At 39.5% G+C, this 19,855-nt stretch overlaps 1 long non-coding RNA gene across 1 annotated transcript in view; it reads right to left on the reverse strand.

Annotated features, from left to right (window-relative positions):
- LOC309624477 overlaps positions 1–19,855 on the reverse strand; it is a 249,491-nt gene that overhangs the window by 213,539 nt on the left and 16,097 nt on the right. The window lies entirely within an intron of this gene.

A 19,855-nucleotide genomic window follows, 5' to 3' on the forward strand; every position in this document is an offset into this window, starting at 1 on the left:
ATGAATCTTTGGAGGTGAGAAGTTGTGTGTGTTCATGCATGCTTCATATTATCATGTTTCCAGCTTTCGATCATATCAGTGAGGACTTGAGCAATGCCCTAAAGCAGGACAACTGTGCTGTCATTAGAAAAGCCTTCCAGTTGACAAACTTTCATGCAGAATCAGATTTCTTTCTCATGGAGGAAGTTATTTTATTTTCAAAGACCTCAGATCATGTTGGATTAGACTGAAACAGGTCTAAGGGTTAGGCTGCTTTAGAGCTCAGCTGCTTCAAATACTTCATAAATTCCTGAAGAATAGATCACTCTTACTGGGACTGAAGACACATTTAAAGTCAGAATGTAATGATTCACTCTGAGATTTCATATCAAGCCACAGGAACTAAAAATGCAAGTATATTTCCCAATGGGGAACATGGCCTGTAATCTTAATCCATTTAACTTCCTCAAATTACTGTATTACTAAAAACAGCCTATTTCTTCATTAAGCATAGATGAATTTCCTCTGTGGTAACTGTCACAATCTGACCCAATGGTATAGCCAGGCTTCCCCGGCCACCTGTGTGCTCTCCTTCAAGGAAGGACATCAAGCAAGCAGAATTGGGCTAGCTAAGACCATGTGCTTGGAATCAGGTTACCCAAGTTCAAATCTACCAACGTGGCTTGTTAGAGGTGGACCTTTGGGTGGCTTCTTAGTCTTTCTAAAGTACAGTTTCCCCACCTGTAAAATGGGGAAATAACAGTACCAACCTCCTAGTATTAGCAATAGCACAGTGTCTGGTACACAGGGAGTGCTCAGTAAATATTATCTCTTATTTGAGTGGTTTACAGCATAACGGTTAAGAGCAGGATTTGAAGGCCAAACTGTTTAGTTCAAATCCTAGATCTGCCACTTACTAGCTGGATGACCTTGGATATGTTTCTGTTTCCTTATTTATAAAATAGGAATAGAAGTAATGCTATTTCACAGGTTGCTGGAAGGATCAAATGAATTAATAAATGTAAAAGGTTTACAACAGTAATTGGCATATAGCAAACCTGGATTAAGTATTAGTCCTGTGATACAGGAATCATGACATAGAATTCTTTTCAGGATATAGTAGGGATGGGTCAAGATCAGGTAGAATCAGACTAATATTTCTCTCAACTTCCTTACCTAAGACTGGCTTATTTATCAGAGACAGAGGTGAAAGGGAGTCCAGAGGAAACTGGGACAACCTGCCAACACATTTGCTCCTCACATTTGTGGGGCATCAGACAGAGTGTTAATGAGGCCCACCTACCATATTTTAAATGCTTAAAAGTTATAGATCAAATCGATTATACCTCAGTAATAAATAAACAAGTAAGTAAGTAAGTAAGTAAGTTCTGGGGATGTAATGTATAGCATGGTGACTATAGTTAACAATACTGTATTATATTTTTGGAAGTTGTCAAGAGAGTCGATAGTAGAGTTCTTATCACAAGAAAAAAAATTTGTAAGTATATGAGGTGATGGATATTAGCTAAACTTATTATGTTAATCATTTCACAATATATACATATATCAAATCATTAGGTTGTATACCTTAAACTTATACAATGTTATGTGTCAATTATATCACAGTAAAAATGGAAAAAAGTTATAGATCAAGCTAAAAAGCTGTTAAATAAAACATTTTAAAAATCCTCCTGTCTTGACAAATATTTCTTCATAACCACCTGGAAGTTCAGGTTGGAATGTAGACTTCTCAGAGTTCCATGCCAGAAGTCGGAGGTCAAGATCAAGCCAGGGTCCAGCCCCTGGCCTTGAGCTTCTTCCTGCAGCCAGTCTCAATGCTCAAGGTGTACCCCCACCCCCCCACCCCGGCCTCCACCCCATACACCATTCAGTGGTAGAAGTGTGGTACCTGGCAATCTCTAGGGAAGTCCCAGGTGGATATTCTCCAGAGAGCCTGGGTTCTTTGGGCAGAAAATTCCAGAGTCTTGGGTACTAGGAACTCATTCTAGAGGGAGATGTTGTACACTAAATGTTTGTGTCCCCTCAGAATTTATATATTGAAGTCCTGACTCCTGGTATGGCTATATTTGGAGATAAGGCCTCTGAGGAAGTAATCAAGGTTAAATGTCGTCATAAGGGTGGGGCCCTGATCCAATAGGATTAGTGTTCTTATGAGAAGGTACACCAGTGAGCTTGCTTTCTCCCCCTCTCTCTTTGTGTGCACAAACCGAGGAAATGCCACATGGAGAAGGTGGCCATACAAGCCAGAAAGAGAGTCCTCACCAGAAATCATCCTTGCTGGTTGACTGATCTCAGACTTCTAGCCCCCATACTGTGAGAAAATAAATTTCTATTATTTAAGTCCCCAGTCTGTGGTATTTTGTTATGACAGTTGGAGCTGACTAATACAGGGAGTGTGAGGCCGGCTCCTGTTGGCACACCCCTTGGCCCTGCAGAGTCCTTGATCTGTGTGGAAGAAAGGCAACAAGAGAAGAGCCCTCTAAAGAGTCCCTCTAAAGAGCGGGTCTCAGGGCAGGAACCTCTTTGAGCCCTAAGCATGGTCCTTCTCCCCAAAGGTACTCAGGGAGAAGTGGAGAAACTATGACTTTCATTTGTACTTGGTCTAGGGAGAGAGACTCAGCATGGGAATTTAGGCCAAGAACTAAATGGACCTTGACAATTATGGTCATGGACTCTTCAGCTAGAAATTACCTCAGGAGTCATTTGGCCTTAGTTTTACAGTTGGAGAAACTGAGATCTACAGACTTTCCACAGTTTGCATAGAACCTTGCAGAGACTTTGACTCTAAAATCTTAGGCATATACTCTTTTAATTATTAGCTTAAGTTTCCCAATTTTTGGATTAACTTTCAGAAGCCCACTGAATTTGCTAGGAGAAGAACTTTGGAGAATGCTTTAAGAATTCTTGCTTTGTTGTGGGCCAGAGCTACTCATGTCTGCTTGACCCAGGGTTAATGAGACAAAAGCATTTGGTTAAAAAAACATACATAGCCTCCATGTAATTATTTGCATTTTTCTTTATACTAAGTAACTTCAGGAAAAGTGCTTAATAATGTTTTTAGGGCAAGACTTTGGATATTTACAGACTGTTATTCACCCCATTAAGACAAACATATGACTAACAGCAAATATGGTCCTATGAGGTTCAAAGGAAATGTCTGTTTACATTAAAAGTCTATTGAGGTCACATGAAGGAAGCACTTTTGAAACTGGGCAGAGGTGGCCAAGCTGTAGCTTAGTAATGGAGCTCATATTCTCTCACATGCCTGAGGGCCTGGGGGGTTGAGAGGGGGCCAGTTGGGACTTCAGAATATCGAGGTCTAAAGAAATAGGGTCAGCATTCAGCACCCGTGGAGTTCAATGCAGCTTCTGTCCTTTCTTTGACGATAGGTAACCTGTTCCACCGATGACAATGAGAGCCTTTCCAGGCAGGGAGAAAAGTCTAATTATAATAATAATCTTCATTTATCTAGGGTATTTTCATTTCCAAATGACTCCTACACATTTGAAGGCATTTGAGCTGACGGGTCCTACACTTTTATTATTCCTTTTTGGGAAATGACAATATTAAGATTCAGAGAGACTAATAAAATGATTGGCCCATAGTCATGCAGCTGAGAAATTTAGAGCTGAGTTCATGTCTTCTGGCATCAACCTTGGTAGGGTGCTGTAAAAATAAAACAGCCAGAGAGTATGGACATTTCTTATCCAGACCTTGGCTGTGCTTATCAAAGGAAATTGTTTTAAGAAGGTAAGCTGATGTATTTTGTTTCCTCCTACTAATGCTATAAATTTGTGAGCATCCTTTGCCAACAGCTTGGGCAGTCCAGGTGGTTCCCAGGCCTCTCTCTTCTGTCTCCAGGAGGACAGAGTTGTGGCCCTTTTCTCTCTGCAGCTCTGCTTTTGACACAAATGATCAATGGCCTCTGCTACTGCTCTTAGGTTTGAGTGGATAAGATTGGGGGATATCTCAGGATATGCAGTTTATCTCCTGAAAGGAGTAAGAGTCTTTCACAATGTTCCAAACAATTCTGTTAAAACATAATCTAATGTTCATTGGCTTTTCCCTGATTACAAAAGAAAAAAAAAATCTTACAGATTTCTTTGTAGAAAATTTAGAAGGCACAGAAAAGTATTAAGAGGAAATCAAGTTCACCTGTAATTCTACCTCTCTGAGATAATCACTGTGAACACCTTGATGTGTTTGCTCAAGTCTTTCTGTTCTGTATTAAAATACTTAGACCACTCTATATACACATTATGTTATATCTTGCTTTTTTTCATATGGTAGTATGTATTATTGTATTTCCTCATGTCATTAAATATATTTTAAAATGCGTATTTTAGTAAATGCTTTCCTGTTGTTGAACACTTAGGTTTGTATCTAAATTTTTCAGTTTTATAAATAATTCTATAATAAATATTCTTCATGTGATTCTCTATTTTTATCTCTAACATCCTCAGAATTGAATCTTGGACGTGAAGTTATTGGATCAAGGACTACAAATCCTTTTAAGATCCTTGATACTTAGATCAAATTGTTTTTCAAAGAGGCATTTCCAATTTATTCCACCACCAGCAGCACAGAAGAATGTTTGTTTCACCACTTCCTCTCAACACTAACTCTTGCCTCATAGCTTATTAGCACTGGGATCAGGCTCCTGAATCAAACTGTGTAAAACTGAATCTCGACTCGACCACATCCTAGCTCTGTGGACTGGGAAGAGTTGCTTAGCTGCTCTGTGTCTTGGTTTCTCTTCTATTAAGTGGGCATAGCAATATTGCCTACTTTGTAGATTAATTATGAAGTTTAAATGATGTATTGCAAGTAAATACTCAGAAGAGTGCCTAACACACAGTAAATACTCAATAAATGCTTGTCTATTATCATTAATAAAGTTCTCTTCCAATTTGATATGTGAAAAACTATCTTGTTGCATTAAATTTCATTCTTTGATTACTAGTGATGATAAACTTTTTTTATGCTTATTGGCCAATGTGTGTGTTTGTGAGTTACTATTCATGTCCACTGACTACTCTCAATTGGGGTTGACGTTTTCTTGTTATAGATTTGTTGGAGACTTTTCCATAGTAAGGATATTTACCTCGTGCATGTCACTTATACAGCAAATATTTTTCACAGTTTGTGATTGGCTTTTAATCTTTGTTTATGATTATTTTTGTTATATAAATGCTTAAAGTTCTATGTGGTCAAATTTGGTGTTGTCTTTGACATCTTTTTCTATTGCTTTTATACTTAGAAATCCAACCCCTTGCCCATATTAGTTTGTAATACATAATTTATCATTTATAAATTGAATTTTTTATATTCTAAGGTCTGTTTTGAGTTTCACTAAAAGATTCCATTTTTGCATCAATAAAACAGTGTTTTAATTATTCCAGCTTCATAACATGTTTCAATACCTGATAGCTTTTGTCTTTCAAAAATTTCTTAGAAATTCTTGAATTCGTATTCTTTCGGTTTATGATTATTTTAATATCATGTTGTAAAGTTCCCATGCATGAAAAATCTTTTTAATTAGACCCAGATTTAACTTATAAATTAAACCTGTTTTAGGAACATGGATTATTTCTTCATTTATAACAATTTTATTTTTAAAGTTTCACAGGTCTACAGTTTTTGTGGTTGTTTTCATATAGGCCTATACATTTCTTGCTAGGATTATTTCTACAGTTTTTAAAAATATTTTTGTATTATAAGTGGGCTGGTTTTTCCCACTATATTACCTGACTTATTGCTGGTATGGGACATTTACAGATTTCTGGATGTTTTGTATTTGACCACTCTGAGGAACTTTCTTAGGAATTCCAAAGACTTACGGTTGAGTCAGTTGGATTTTCTTAGTATATAATCAGACCATCTGGAAATAATGTTAATCTTTTTGAAATCATTGTATCTTTTTTCTGTTTCATGGATATTGTCAATTGCTGAAAATGTGTGGAAAATGCAATGTCTAAAGCAAAATTTTCTTCCCTGTTCTCTCCACGCCTATGACAAATTTGCTGAGAATGAGTTGGGGGTGGGGGAGAGGAGCAGGGATGGTGCTTGTCTGCTAATCTGAGAATAGGCAGAGAATGCCTTGGGGCTTCAGGTAGCACAATTTCCGTAGCCTGAGGGCTGGCTCCTGATCTACTGTTGTCAGGGATCTGCCACCTTCCTTGTTTCCCTTCCTTCTGCCTGAAGGTGAGGTGAGGATATGGCAGTGGCTGCACCCTCTGCACACAGGAGAGAAGTTGCTGACATGCTTCTTGCTCTACTAGGAGCCTGTTCATCTTTGGCCAGAGATGGGACCTTGGATCAGCTGTAAGAGCCCTTAGTGCACCTGCCCTGATGCAATTCCTCCCTTCTCTCCATCTTCCCTGCTCCCACCTTCCTCTGAGCCACCAACAACTCTCACACTGACTCCTGAAATAGCTTTCTAAATGGCTCCCCTCCAATCCATTCTCCTCTCAGGATCATATTTTTAAAAACCAACATCAGAATGCACTCCCTTGTTAAAAACCTTTCAGTCCCCATAGGACTTAGAATGAAATACAAACTCCTTAACATGGTCCCGTGTGATTAATCCCTTTCTATCTCCCATAGCATCTAGTACCACCTCTCTTTTCCTTGTTCTCTGGGTTTCTATCACTCTGCCTTCTTTCTGTCTCTAGAACACACCAAAGGCATTTTCACCTCAGGTCCTTTGGACTTGCTACACCTTCCGCCTGGAACATTTTTTTTCTCCAGCCCTTGGCATATGTTCACCTTCTTATGATTCAGGCCTCATATCCAATACCCAGGTCCCCACCCTTCCTGCTCTCAGAGCAACTTGTTTGTGTTCTTCAAGGCACTTATCACAATCTGTAATGATCTTGTTTATTTGTTCACTAATTTATCATGTGTTTGCCACCTGGATTGTAAACTTTATGGTGGCAGGAAATTTTGTTCTGATTACGTCTGAATCCCTGGAATCCAGAACCATGGCGTAGAAGGCACTTGAAAAACATTGCTTTAGCCTGAGTTATTCCTAGAAAATGGTGTCTGCTACCAGGGCTTGCGTGCATTTGGGGAAGTAATCTCGTGTAAGATTGGGGGTTGGGGGACTTCCCTGGTGGGGCAGTGGTTAAGAATCCGCCTGCCAATGCAGGGGACATGGGTTCGAGCCCTGGTCCGGGAAGATCCCACATGCCGCGGAGCAACTAAGCCCATGCGCCACAACTACTGAAGCCCACACGCCTAGAGCCCGTGCTCTGCAACAAGAGAAGCCACCGCAATGAGAAGCCCACGCACCACAACGAAGAGTAGCCCCTGCTCACCGCAACTAGAGAAAGCCCGCGCGCAGCAAGGAAGACCCAACGCAGCCAAAAATAAATAAATAAATAAAATATTAAATTATTTTTTAAAAAAACTTATAAAAGAAAAAAGATTGGGGGTTGGGGAAGTGGTCACTCAAAGATGGGGGATCATGGCGACAGGCACCTTCTGTGCGGCCATCTAGAATGTCTCAGAACTGTCCATTCAAGGGACAGAGGAAGGGGGTATCTACCTACCAGATTCTGTTGCAGTTCTGGTCAAGGGCTCTCATTTCCATGGGTGCATGCAGGACCAGCTATAAAATTCATGAGGCCCGGTACAAAATGAATTTATAGATCCTTGTTCAAAAAGTAGTAAAAAATTCAAGACAAGGATAGCAGAGCCTTAAACCAAGCCTGGGGCCCTTCTGAGCACAGAGCCTGTGACACTGTACAAGTCTCATGGCCAAGCCCTCAGGTCCTAGGTGTACACCTGGGCGCTAAGCAGGTTCTGGGAAGGCATCCTCCTGGATGTCAGAGTATCAGAGACGCCCCAGGGCAGAAGAGCTAAAGGGATGAGGGGCAGCTGAAGGAAGGTGCTGGCAGGTTACACCTGCAAGAAGCAGGTTTCCCAGCAGTGGCTGGAGGAAAGGGTGGGCTGAGAGGATGTCAGGCCGGGCCACTAGAGGTATCAGACACCCAAAAGAATAAATGAGTTTTGTGTTACTATTGCTCATTGAAATATACCTAAAATTCCAGAAAACCTAAATGATAAGTTTGAGAGTAATCATTCTTGTATTTTTGATGTTAATGAATACATCGCTTTTGCTTCACCATTAAGTATGATCTTGGTATTGGTTTAAGTGAGATTATATTTATTATGTGAGAAAACACCCTATTCCTGGTATTCTGTACAATTAATTATTAAAGTATTAAATAATAAAATAGTTTTGTTTTCTTCTGTTCTGGTTATCTACTGCTATGTCACAAAGGACCCCAAACTTTAGTGGCTGAAAACAACTACCTTTTTTTATAGTTTATGACTGAGTGGGTCAGAAATTTGGGCAGGGCTAGGTGTTTCTTCCCTCCACATAGTGTCAACTGAGTCACTGAGCATTCAGCTGTAGGGTAGGCTGGTCTGGAGGGCCCAGGATGGCGCTTACATGTCTGCTATCTCAGCAGTGTTGACTAGAAGGCTGGGCTCAGGGACTGTCAACCAGGGCTCCTACATGTGTTCTCTCAAGCATGGTGGTCTTAGGGTAGTCAGATTTCTTACTACCCTTCTCAGGGCTTCTAGAGGGTCCAAAGGGACCTGGGTGGCAGCTGCAAGGCTTCTTGTGTCTTAGCCTCAGAAATCACAGAATGTCACTTTTGCTACATTCTATTTGTCAAGAACGTCCCTAAGGCCAGCCAGGATTCAAAAGAAGGGGAATAAACTGATCTTCTCAGTTGGAGGAGTGGCAAAGAATTCGTGGCCATCTTTAATTTACCACACTCCTGTTAAAGTTTCTTGTAAATCACATGGTAGGACAACTGATCTCTTTGGTATGGAACCAGTGGTATCTTCAATTAGGGTTGCCAGATAAAACACAAATATCGAATGAGACATATTTATCCTAAAATCTATTTGTTGTTTATCTAGGCATCTTTTTTTCCCTCTTAAATCTGGCCACTCTATCTTCATTACTCTGAAGTATACTGCATATGTACTAAAGTATACGGTAGATATGCCAGCGTATCCTCAGAATAGCCAAGGGAGATGCGCTGAAGATCAAAGTGAGAGTGGATCTGTAACATAAAGCGAAGCCAAGGAGCTAACTTCATGGGAGGAAGGGCTGGTTTACTTTTCTGATCAACTGAGAATTAGCTAGAAGCCTTTTTGTTCTTTGACCTAGTTTCTGCAAATTGTCTAAAGTGTAGGAAAGACAATATGCAACAGTAGTAAAAGGTCTAGGCTCTGGAGTTAAACATATCTGGACTCAAGTGCCAGCTCTCCCCTGACTAGCAGTGATCTTGGGAAGAAAGTTGACTCTCCTGAATGCCATTGCCTTATTTATAAAAAGAAGGGTAGTAGTACCTTACAGGGTTGTTGTCAGGGTTAAGTGAGTGCCTGTAAAGTCCCTAGCACAAAATGAGCGCTCGCCAAAGTTACTTGTTACTATCATTATTTTAAATCTTAATAAGTAGAATAGGCTGAACATAATTGTTTTTTAATTACTGAAATTTGGATGAAAGCCTACTCTCGCAAGACATATAGTTACAGTTTTTTTAAAAAATTCTTGGTATTTTCATACAGCTGGGCACATAGAAAGAGCTCAGCAAATATTTGCTTATCAGCCTCATTCACTTGTACACACATTATAAAAGAAAGAGAGGTTAAATGGTTCCAGCTAGCTCACTTTGAGGTAAAGGAGAGACTACCCACTCTTTAGAAAACTCCCTCTAAAGTATGATTATCTGATTGTGAGACATTTGGGGTGATTTGCTTAAAGTGGTGTCATTCCTCGATAGTCATGTTGCTTATGTGCCAGTGACTAGCCTTCAAACCCCAACACCTACTCAGCCTCAAAAACCCTAACTAAAATGACTACTTTTTATCACTTGCAAGAAGATAAAAGATTTAATCTTTTGATTTTATCCTTCTGTGCTCTATTCACCCACCAAGTGAAACCAGCTATAGTATTATCAACCATTGAGCCCACTTTGAATCTCAACTGGCCAGTGGGGACAGCTCAGCCCATTATTCCTCAAGGACCAAAAAAGTGTGCACACTCGGGAATTCCCTGGCAGTCCAGTGGTTAGGACTTGGCCCTTTCACTGGGGGGTGGGGGGAGCCCGGTTCGATCCCTGGTAGGGGAACTAAGATCCCATAAGCCGCCTGGCATGGCCCAAAAAAATAAGTGTGCACACTAACCAAGCAAATGTGTTACAAAATATTGGTACTGTGGGCTACATCTAAGTTTATTTACTCTAAGCATTGACACAATTTTCTAAGGCATCCTAGAGAGCGGCTCTGTCCAACAGAGCTCTCTGAGATGATGAAGATGCTGTAGGCCTGCTGTCAGGTATGGTAGCCAGTAGGCACATGCGGCTACTGAGTACTTGAAATGTGAGGAACTGTATTTTAAATTTCATTTAATTTTAATTAATTTACATTTACATTTAAATCGCCACATGTGGCTGGTGGCTCCTGTATTGCACAGTGCAGCTACTGACAATGACATTTGGTCACTCTACCAAATTTTTTTTTTTTATTGTATTTTTAAAAAAATATTTATTTATTTTGGCTGCGCCGGGTCTTAGCTGCGGCATGCATGCGGATCTAGTTCCTTGGCCAGGGATCAAACCCGGGCCCCCTGCATAGGGAGCACGGAGTCTTACCCACTGGACCACCAGGGAAGTCCCTCTACCAACGTTAATAAAATTCACCAAAAGTTCACTTCTGTTCAGTCTGTGAGCCTCACGAATTCAGAAAGTTAGTCCAAGCTTGCTTAAGTCTAAGGCAATATATTCTAGATCCAGGACAAGGAGTTCCATTTCCCTATCTCATACCCAAGGTGAAACAGCTAATTGATCGTGGCACTTTTTTCCGTTCTGAGCATAGAAGCTTTATAATCTTTCCCACAGCTAGACTCTATAAAGCCACTACTCATTGGGAGGAGTTAATAAGCTGATACTTACTGAGGGCTAACGATGTGCTGAGCATTTTATAAAGCATCACCTCATAATCACGTCCTAGTCATTCCAGCCACACAGATCTGCATCTTCTTTGTGTTAGAAACCAACAAGATATTCTTCCAAATGTGATTGGACATCAGCCTGCTCTGAGACAGCCCAGTCATTCAAAGGACAAAGGAGCTCATTTCCCTCCTCACAATATTTGACAAAACTTTAAATATTGATCTTCCAATTTTCATTCCACTACATTAATTGCGTGTACATAATGGAGGCTGGACATGGTGGAAGAAAAGCAAAAGAACATTTACTAAGTGTCTGTGTCAGCACTGTGGAGGATGCTACAGATATTTGATGTCATTTAGCAGCTAGAAGAACCACACTGACAGAATATAAAAAGCATCTTTAATTTTCCTTCTCTGCTGTACCTCCCAAGAAGTGAATAATTTTTGGCAGAGGACATTTAATCCAATTTGCTTATTAATTCATTCACTTACTCCTTCAGTGATATTAATTATCTATTAAGCGTAAAAGCCAGTGCTGGGTGCTGGGAGAGGCATATAGACAAGGTCCTGGTTTCAAGGTGTTCAGCTTCTTGGAGTATAAACTTAGAATAAAGAGCCAAGGCAATACAGAGAAGAGAGTGTTTGAAGAGCCAAGAAAGGCTACAAAGAGAGGTGACCTTTGAATTGGGTGTTGATGGATGAAAAGGGTTCATCAGGCAGGAAAGGAGAATCCAGACTGCAGTAAAATCGTTTATAGTAGCATGGAGGCTTAACAAAATCATGTGACATATTTGAGAAATTGCAAGAGGTTTACTATTACTAAAAGTTCTGCTCTGGGACTGATGTGTTGCCATTTACTATGGTATGTTGTAAATTACTTTGCAGTTTCACAATGAACTCAAAGTAATCATTTGGTATGTAAGTGAGGTTGTGCTTGTGAAGATGTTGTCATGTGAAATATCAACATGTTACAATATTGAAGTAAAATCAGAGGGAAAGTGATCTGCTGCTAACTAGCTATCTGATGTCAGGCAAGTTTAAGCATAATTATGAGTCTAAGCTGTACTGTTTGAGGAAGAATTGCCAGACTTGTACAAAGCAATCAGAAAAAAAAGGTACTGCTCTATCAGTATCTTGTTCTTAAAAAACAGAAGTTATTATTCCTGAAACTCTGATAAGAAAGGTTCCAGTAGGCAGGTCAGCTGAGGTTCAGCCAGGAAGGCTATTTACTGAATATTGTTGCTGCCTGGATTGAAGGGAAAGAGACACTCTTAGTTTCAAACTCAGCCTAGACTATAACACATGGAAAAAGGATTTGTGTGTTTTCTAGGAAGAAGCAGATGTTATCAGTAATAATAATAATAACTCGACATAGCTGCTGCTATTGTAAAATTCATGTATGAGAACTCATGTCACATTCATGTGTGATAAATGCCATTTGTTCTTTACATAAAGAAAGATAGTAATGCATTTTCAAATGATCAGATAGTTTAAAAACTATTTGATTTGTTAAAACTAAATTAGGGGCTTCCCTGGTGGCACAGTGGTTAAGAATCCACCTGCCAGTGCAGGGGACATGGGTTCAAGCCCTGGTCCGGGAAGATCTCACATGCTGTGGAGCAACTAAGCCCGTGCACCACAACTACTGAGCCTGTGCTCTAGGGCCCGTGAGCCACAACTACTGAGCCTGTGTGCCGCAACTACTGAAGCCTGTGTGCCTAGAGCCCATGCTCCACAACAAGAGAAGCCACCGCAATGAGGAGCTCACGCACCTCAACGAAGGGTAGCCCCCGCTTGCCGCAACTAGAGAAAGCCCACACGCAGCAACAAAGACCCAACACAGCCAAAAATAAAAATAAATAAAATAAATTAAAAAAAAAAAAAAAACTAAATTAGGAGATGAATTCTCTAAGACCAACTGGTGGCAGATCTGAGGCTCCCACACCTACAGATTTCATTTCATTCCAACAAATATTCATGAAGTATGTGCCAGGCACTGTGCTAGGGGTAGGTATACATTGAGGGATGAAACAGACACAGACTTGGTCCTCATAGAGCTTAGAGTCTAATGGAGGAAACACATGTACAAATAAATACAATAATAAATATCTCATTAAAGCCTTAAAGGAAAACAGCAGCATGCTACGAGAGACAAAAATGAGGAGAATGTAATTTAGGTTGAGGAGCCAGGGAAGTAGATCCTGGCTGCTCTTTTCACTGCTTGTTAAACAGACCCCATTCAGCTGTCTATTAGGGATTTCTCAGAGTAAAATAATTCTGTAAGCATCCAAGTGATTTAAGTATTAATTCAGGATTTTGTGGCCATAAGAGTTTTAAAATCTCCATCCTTGACACACTAGTCAAAAACTATTTTCACTCATAGCATCTTGACCCACATTAAAAATAGCAACATAATCCACGTCATCCCCTTCAGATCTAGATAAAATTTCATAAAACCTCCCTCATTCCATGCTCTGTAGAAGTCAAAGTCCATTCCAATACTTCTATAAATTCCTTAAGATTTTATGATCTCACGGTCATGGCTGGCCCTGAACTCCTGCTTTTGTAGATGGGTTTAGATTATGGAACATATTGCTTTCCTGTAAACGCGGTTTCTGTTCCATGCCATGTTAACCCAGATGTGAAACTCAGCCTCCTTTATGAGCACCACAGAGCCCTCACTCTCATAGGACATTCATATGTATAGTAGACTTTTTTTTAAAGATTTGAAAGGGGATGAGATGAAGAAGAACTTCGCGTTCGTCAGGACAAGTCCGCTTAACCACTGTAACAAACCAGTCCCAACTGCAATAAGTTCACAACAAGAGCAAAAGAGGAAGAGGATGATTCCTTACTCACATCACCGTCCAAAGGAGATTGGAAGGGGCCTCATCCAGCCAGTCCTTCACAGACTGAGGCTCTACTCATCTAGTGGCTCCAGCATCTTTTGGGGTCCTTGGGGTCCTCCACCTGATCCTCTGTAGCCGGCCTGCAGGAGAGGGCAGGGTGTGGAGGATAAGGCAGGAGTTATATTAGCCAGGCCTGGAGGAGGCTCACATCCCTTCCGCCCACATTCCATTGACTAGAACTAGTGCTATTGCTACACCTATCTGCCACGGGGGCTGGGAAATGGAGTCTAGTTTTGAACCAAGGAAGAAAAGAAAATGGGTTTGTAGAACACTGAATCTGTCTTGGTCAGAGGATTTACACCACAGCAACACAAACAACTTCAAATTTAATGTTACATCTCCTAACTTTTAGATTCCTTGCCTTCTCACTACTAGGGATTTTTAATGCAATGCTCAGGTTCATGCCAACTCGTTCTTCTCTCTCACTTTATTCCTTCTATCCTTTTCTTTCTTTCAATTAACCCAACATTCCTGTTAATCTTTTCTGAAAAGGATTTTTAACTCTCTCATTGTCGTCTCGCACAAGTTCCTGAGGCTCTCAGCGTCCATCTAAATGTCTTATCAGAGAACAGACAGTTCTTCAGTAGACAATTCTTCACAGGACTTGAATTTGAGGCCCTCTAAAATACTGTATGACATGTGTCTGTGCTTCTCAAAATGTATTCTTGGGAATATGAGGCTTTATGCCTGGAAATACATGAAGCCTCAAGATAAAAATAATCTGTTCCTGGCTCAGAACAATTCCCCCAGGGGCCATGTCTGTGCTCTCCCCTTCCTTTTGAAGAATTGTTCCCTTGCACCCCACTGCTCTAATATGCAGTCTGAATCTTCTGGATGTGACTGATGTGTGTGTTTGTGTGTGCACACCCATGCAGGTTGCATTCTTTCTTCCCTCTTTTATGATAAAACTGAAATACGTGTCCCCCAAATCCTGCCATATTCTCCACTTGCAGAGAAAAGCAGAAGCAAGAGGCAGAGGGGAAAACTGTATTGGTGGTGTCAAGCCCTTGAATTATTCTTTCCCTTATCTTTTCTGGTTATATGAGCCAATAGATGCCCTTCTCTCTCTAAGCTGGTTCAAATGTGGTCTGTCACTTACAATGAAAAGAATTCTGATTTATATAATGAACATGGCAATTTTCCCAAAAAGTCATTTTTTACTATCAAATTTGTGCAACTCCCCAACATTATTTTTATTTTAAACCACTACTTGGAGGAAGACTCACTATTCACAGTTTGGGGAGAGATCAAATTACCTCCTCCACAGAGAAGGAACTTTTGCCTGGGGACCTGTGAAATAATGAGCTTTTTATGCACTTTCTTTTTGGATGTACTTTGGGGTGTGGGGTAATAGCGGCAGGGATGTGCAATAGAATAGCAACATCAGAAAAGTCTACCGAGCCATCTGGCATCAGGAGAATTTGCCCAGCTTGCCTCCTGGAGGGTGTGATAAAATTGATAAATAATTTATAACACAAGGACTTCTAGAGAGGCTTATAGGAAAACTCAGTGCTGTCTCAAACTGCTAGGAGTAAGCTGTATGTCCTCAGCTTCCTCCCCCACTACAAAAAAGTGCTAGTTTTGAATGGAAAGGAAACACTTGTAGCTCCGTTTCCTCTCAGGCACAAGCAGCTCTAAAAAAAGAAGCAACGTGAACAGAATGCATCGTTTGCAAAGTGATGAGGAAGCAAAGCAATAGTGGTAACAGAAATAGTTTGAGGGTAGGGCAAGCAAAAAGAATTGTAAATTAGAAAATATACTCTAGTGGGATGGAAGCATCATATAAATCTACCTCACTGCACAGGGAGATGTTTTGTTTTGGTTTTTTTCCTTTGTCCCGCAATTGAAATGAGCATTATCTTCCAATCTGAACGTTGCCTACTTCTTTCTTTTCTTATACCTGGAAGCTTCTATTTGAATTTTATCCACCTTGTTTAAGTAGATGGTTAACTACAGCAGGATATGGCTTTTTTCTTAAAGTGAGATTGGGCACAGGTTAGATCCACAATGAATGAGGTTGGTTACTCCACATAAACATCTGTCCACAATTTTCATTTGTTTTCCATAGTTGTAAATTTTCACAAATAAAGGGATCTATGAAGAGTTTATTGTCAAATATGCCACTGACTCACTTTGCATCTTGGTTAAATAAACCTCTTGTTTTCCTTTCTGTAAAATAGGTGTCTAATTTTATAAAAATGGAACGTGAATGGATTATATGCTTCAACCAAAAGACACAGGCTTGCTGAATGGATACAAAAACAAGACCCATATATATGCTGTCTACAAGAGACCCACTTCAGACCTAGGGACACATACAGACTCAAAGTGAGGGGATGGAAAAAGATATTCCATGCAAATGGAAATCAAAAGAAAGCTGGAGTAGCTATACTCATATCAGATAAAATAGACTTTAAAATAAAGAATGTTACAAGAGACAAGGAAGGACACTACATAATGATCAAGGGATCAATCCAAGAAGAAGATATAACAATTATAAATATATATGCACCCAACATAGGGGCACCTCAATACATAAGGCAACTGCTAACAGCTATAAAAGAGGAAATTGACAGTAACACAATAATAGTAGGGGACTTTAACACCTCACTTACACCAGTGGACAGATCATCCAAAATGAAAATAAAAAAGGAAACAGAAGCTTTAAATGACACAATACACCAGATAGATTTAATTGATATTTATAGGACATTCCATCCTAAAACAGCAGATTACACTTTCTTCTCAAGTGCACATGGAACATTCTCCAGGATAGATCACATCTTGGGTCACAAATCAAGCCTCAGTAAATTTAAGAAAATTGAAATCATATCAAGCATCTTTTCTGACCACAGCACTATGAGATTAGAAATGAATTACAGGGAAAAAAACATAAAAAACAAAAACACATGGAGGCTAAACAATACGTTACTAAATAACCAAGAGATCACTGAAGAAATCAAAGAGGAAATCAAAAAATACCTAGAGACAAATGACAATGAAAACACGATGATCCGAAACCTATGGGATGCAGCAAAAGCAGTTCTAAGAGGGAAGTTGATAGCCCTATAAGCCTACCTCAAGAAACAAGAAAAATCTCAAATAAACAATCTAACCTTACACCTAAAGGAACTAGAGAAAGAAGAACAAACAAAACCCAAAGTTAGCAGAAGGAAAGAAATCATAAAGATCAGAGCGGAAATAAATGAAATAGAAACAAAGAAAACAATAGCAAAGATCAATAAAACTAAAAGCTGGTTCTTTGAGAAGATAAACAAAATTGATAAGCCATTAGCCAGACTCATCAAGAAAAAGAGGGAGAGGACTCAAATCAATAAAATTAGAAATGAAAAAGGAGAAGTTACAACAGACACCACAGAAATACAAAGCATCCTAAGAGACTACTACAAGCAACTCTATGCCAATAAAATGGACAACCTGGAAGAAATGGACAAATTCTTAGAAAGGTATAACCTTCCAAGACTGAACCAGGAAGAAATAGAAAACGTGAACAGACCAATCACCAGTAATGAAATTGAAACTGTGATTAAAAATCTTCCAACAAACAAAAGTCCAGGACCAGATGGCTTCACAGGGGAATTCTATCAAACATTTAGAGAAGAGCTAACACCCATCCTTCTCAAACTCTTCCAAAAATTTGCGGAGGAAGGAACACTCCCAAACTCATTCTATGAGGCCACCATCACCCTGATACCAAAACCAGACAAAGATACTACAAAAAAAGAAAATTACAGACCAATATCACTGATGAATATAGATGCAAAAATCCTCAACAAAATACTAGCAAACAGAATCCAACAGCACATTAAAAGGATCATACACCACGATCAAGTGGGATTTATCCCAGGGATGCAAGGATTCTTCAATATACGCAAATCAATCAATGTGATACACCATATTAACAAATTGAAGAATAAAAACCATATGATCATCTCAATAGATGCAGAAAAAGCTTTTGACAAAATTCAACACCCATTTCTGATAAAAACTCTCCAGAAAGTGGGCATAGAGGGAACCTACCTCAACATAATAAAGGCCATATGCGACAAACCCACAGCAAACGTCATTCTCAATGGTGAAAAACTGGAAGCATTTCCTCTAAGATCAGGAACGAGACAAGGATATCCACTCTCACCACTATTATTCAACATAGTTTTGGAAGTCCTAGCCACGGCAATCAGAGAAGAAAAAGAAATAAAAGGAATACAAATTGGAAAATAAGAAGTAAAACTGTCACTGTTTGCAGATGACATGATACTATACATAGGGAATCCTAAAAATGCCTCCAGAAAACTACTAGAGCTAATCAATGAATTTGGTAAAGTTGCAGGATACAAAATTAATGCACAGAAATCTCTTGCATTCCTATACACTAATGATGAAAAATCTGAAAGAGAAAGTATGGAAACACTCCCATTTACCATTGCAACAAAAAGAATAAAATACCTAGGAATAAACCTACCTAGGGAGACAAAAGACCTGTATGCAGAAAACTATAAGACACTAATGAAAGAAATTAAAGATGATATCAACAGACGGAGAGATATACCATGTTCTTGGATTGGAATAATCAATATTGTGAAAATGACTATACTACCCAAAGCAATCTACATATTCAATGCAATCCCTATCAAATTACCAATGGCATTTTTTATGGAACTAGAACAAATCATCTTAAAATTTGTATGGAGACACAAAAGACCCCGAATAGCCAAAGCAGTCTTGAGGGAAAAACACGGAGCTGGAGGAATCCGACTCCCTGACTTCAGACTATACTACAAAGCTACAGTAATCAAGACAATATGGTACTGGCACAAAAACAGAAACATAGATCAATGGAACAAGATAGAAAGCCCAGAGCTAAACCCAAGCACCTATGGTCAACTAATCTATGACAAAGGAGGCAAAGATATACAATGGAGAAAAGACAGTCTCTTCAATAAGTGGTGCTGGGAAAACTGGACAGCTACATGTAAAAGAATGAAATTAGAACACTCCCTAACACCATACACAAAAATAAACTCAAAATGGATTTGAGACCTAAATGTAAGACTGGACACTATAAAACTCTTAGAGGAAAACATAGGAAGAACACTCTTTGACATAAATCACAGCAAGATCTTTTTGATCCACCTCCTAGAATAATGGAAATAAAAACAAAAATAAACAAATGGGAACTAATGAAACTTTTGCACAGCAAAGGAAACCATAAACAAGACGAAAAGACAACCCTCAGAATGGGAGGAAATATTTGCAAATGAATCAACGGACAAAGGGTTAATCTCCAAAATATATAAACAGCTCATTCAGCTCAATATTAAAGAAACAAACAACCCAATCCAAAAATGGGCAGAAGACCTAAATAGACATTTCTCCAAAGAAGACATACAGATGACCAAGAAGCACATAAAAAGACGCTCAACATCACTAATTATTAGAGAAATGCAAATCAAAACTACAACGAGGTATCACCTCACACCAGTTAGAATGGGCATCATCAGAAAATCTACAAACAACAAATGCTGGAGAGGGTGTGGCGAAAAGGGAACCCTCTTGCACTGTTGGTGGGAATGTAAATTGATACAGCCACTATGGAAAACAGTATGGAGGTTCCTTAAAAAACTAAAAATAGATCTACCATATGACCCAGCAATCCCACTACTGGGCATATACCCAGAGAAAACCATAATTCAAAAAGACACATGCACCCCAATGTTCATTGCAGCACTATTTACAATAGCCAGGTCATGGAAGCAACCTAAATGCCCATCGACAGATGAATGGAAAAAGAAGTGGTGGTACATATATACAATGGAATATTACTCAGCCATAAAAAGGAACGAAATTGAGTCATTTGTTGAGACGTGGATGGATCTAGAGACTGTCATACAGAGTGAAGTAAGTCAGAAAGAGAAAAACAAATATCGTATATTAACGCATGTATGTGGAA

The sequence above is a fragment of the Balaenoptera borealis genome, assembly GCF_965194805.1.
Source record: "Balaenoptera borealis genome assembly, chromosome: 2".
Classification (NCBI taxonomy): Eukaryota; Metazoa; Chordata; class Mammalia; order Artiodactyla; family Balaenopteridae; genus Balaenoptera; species Balaenoptera borealis.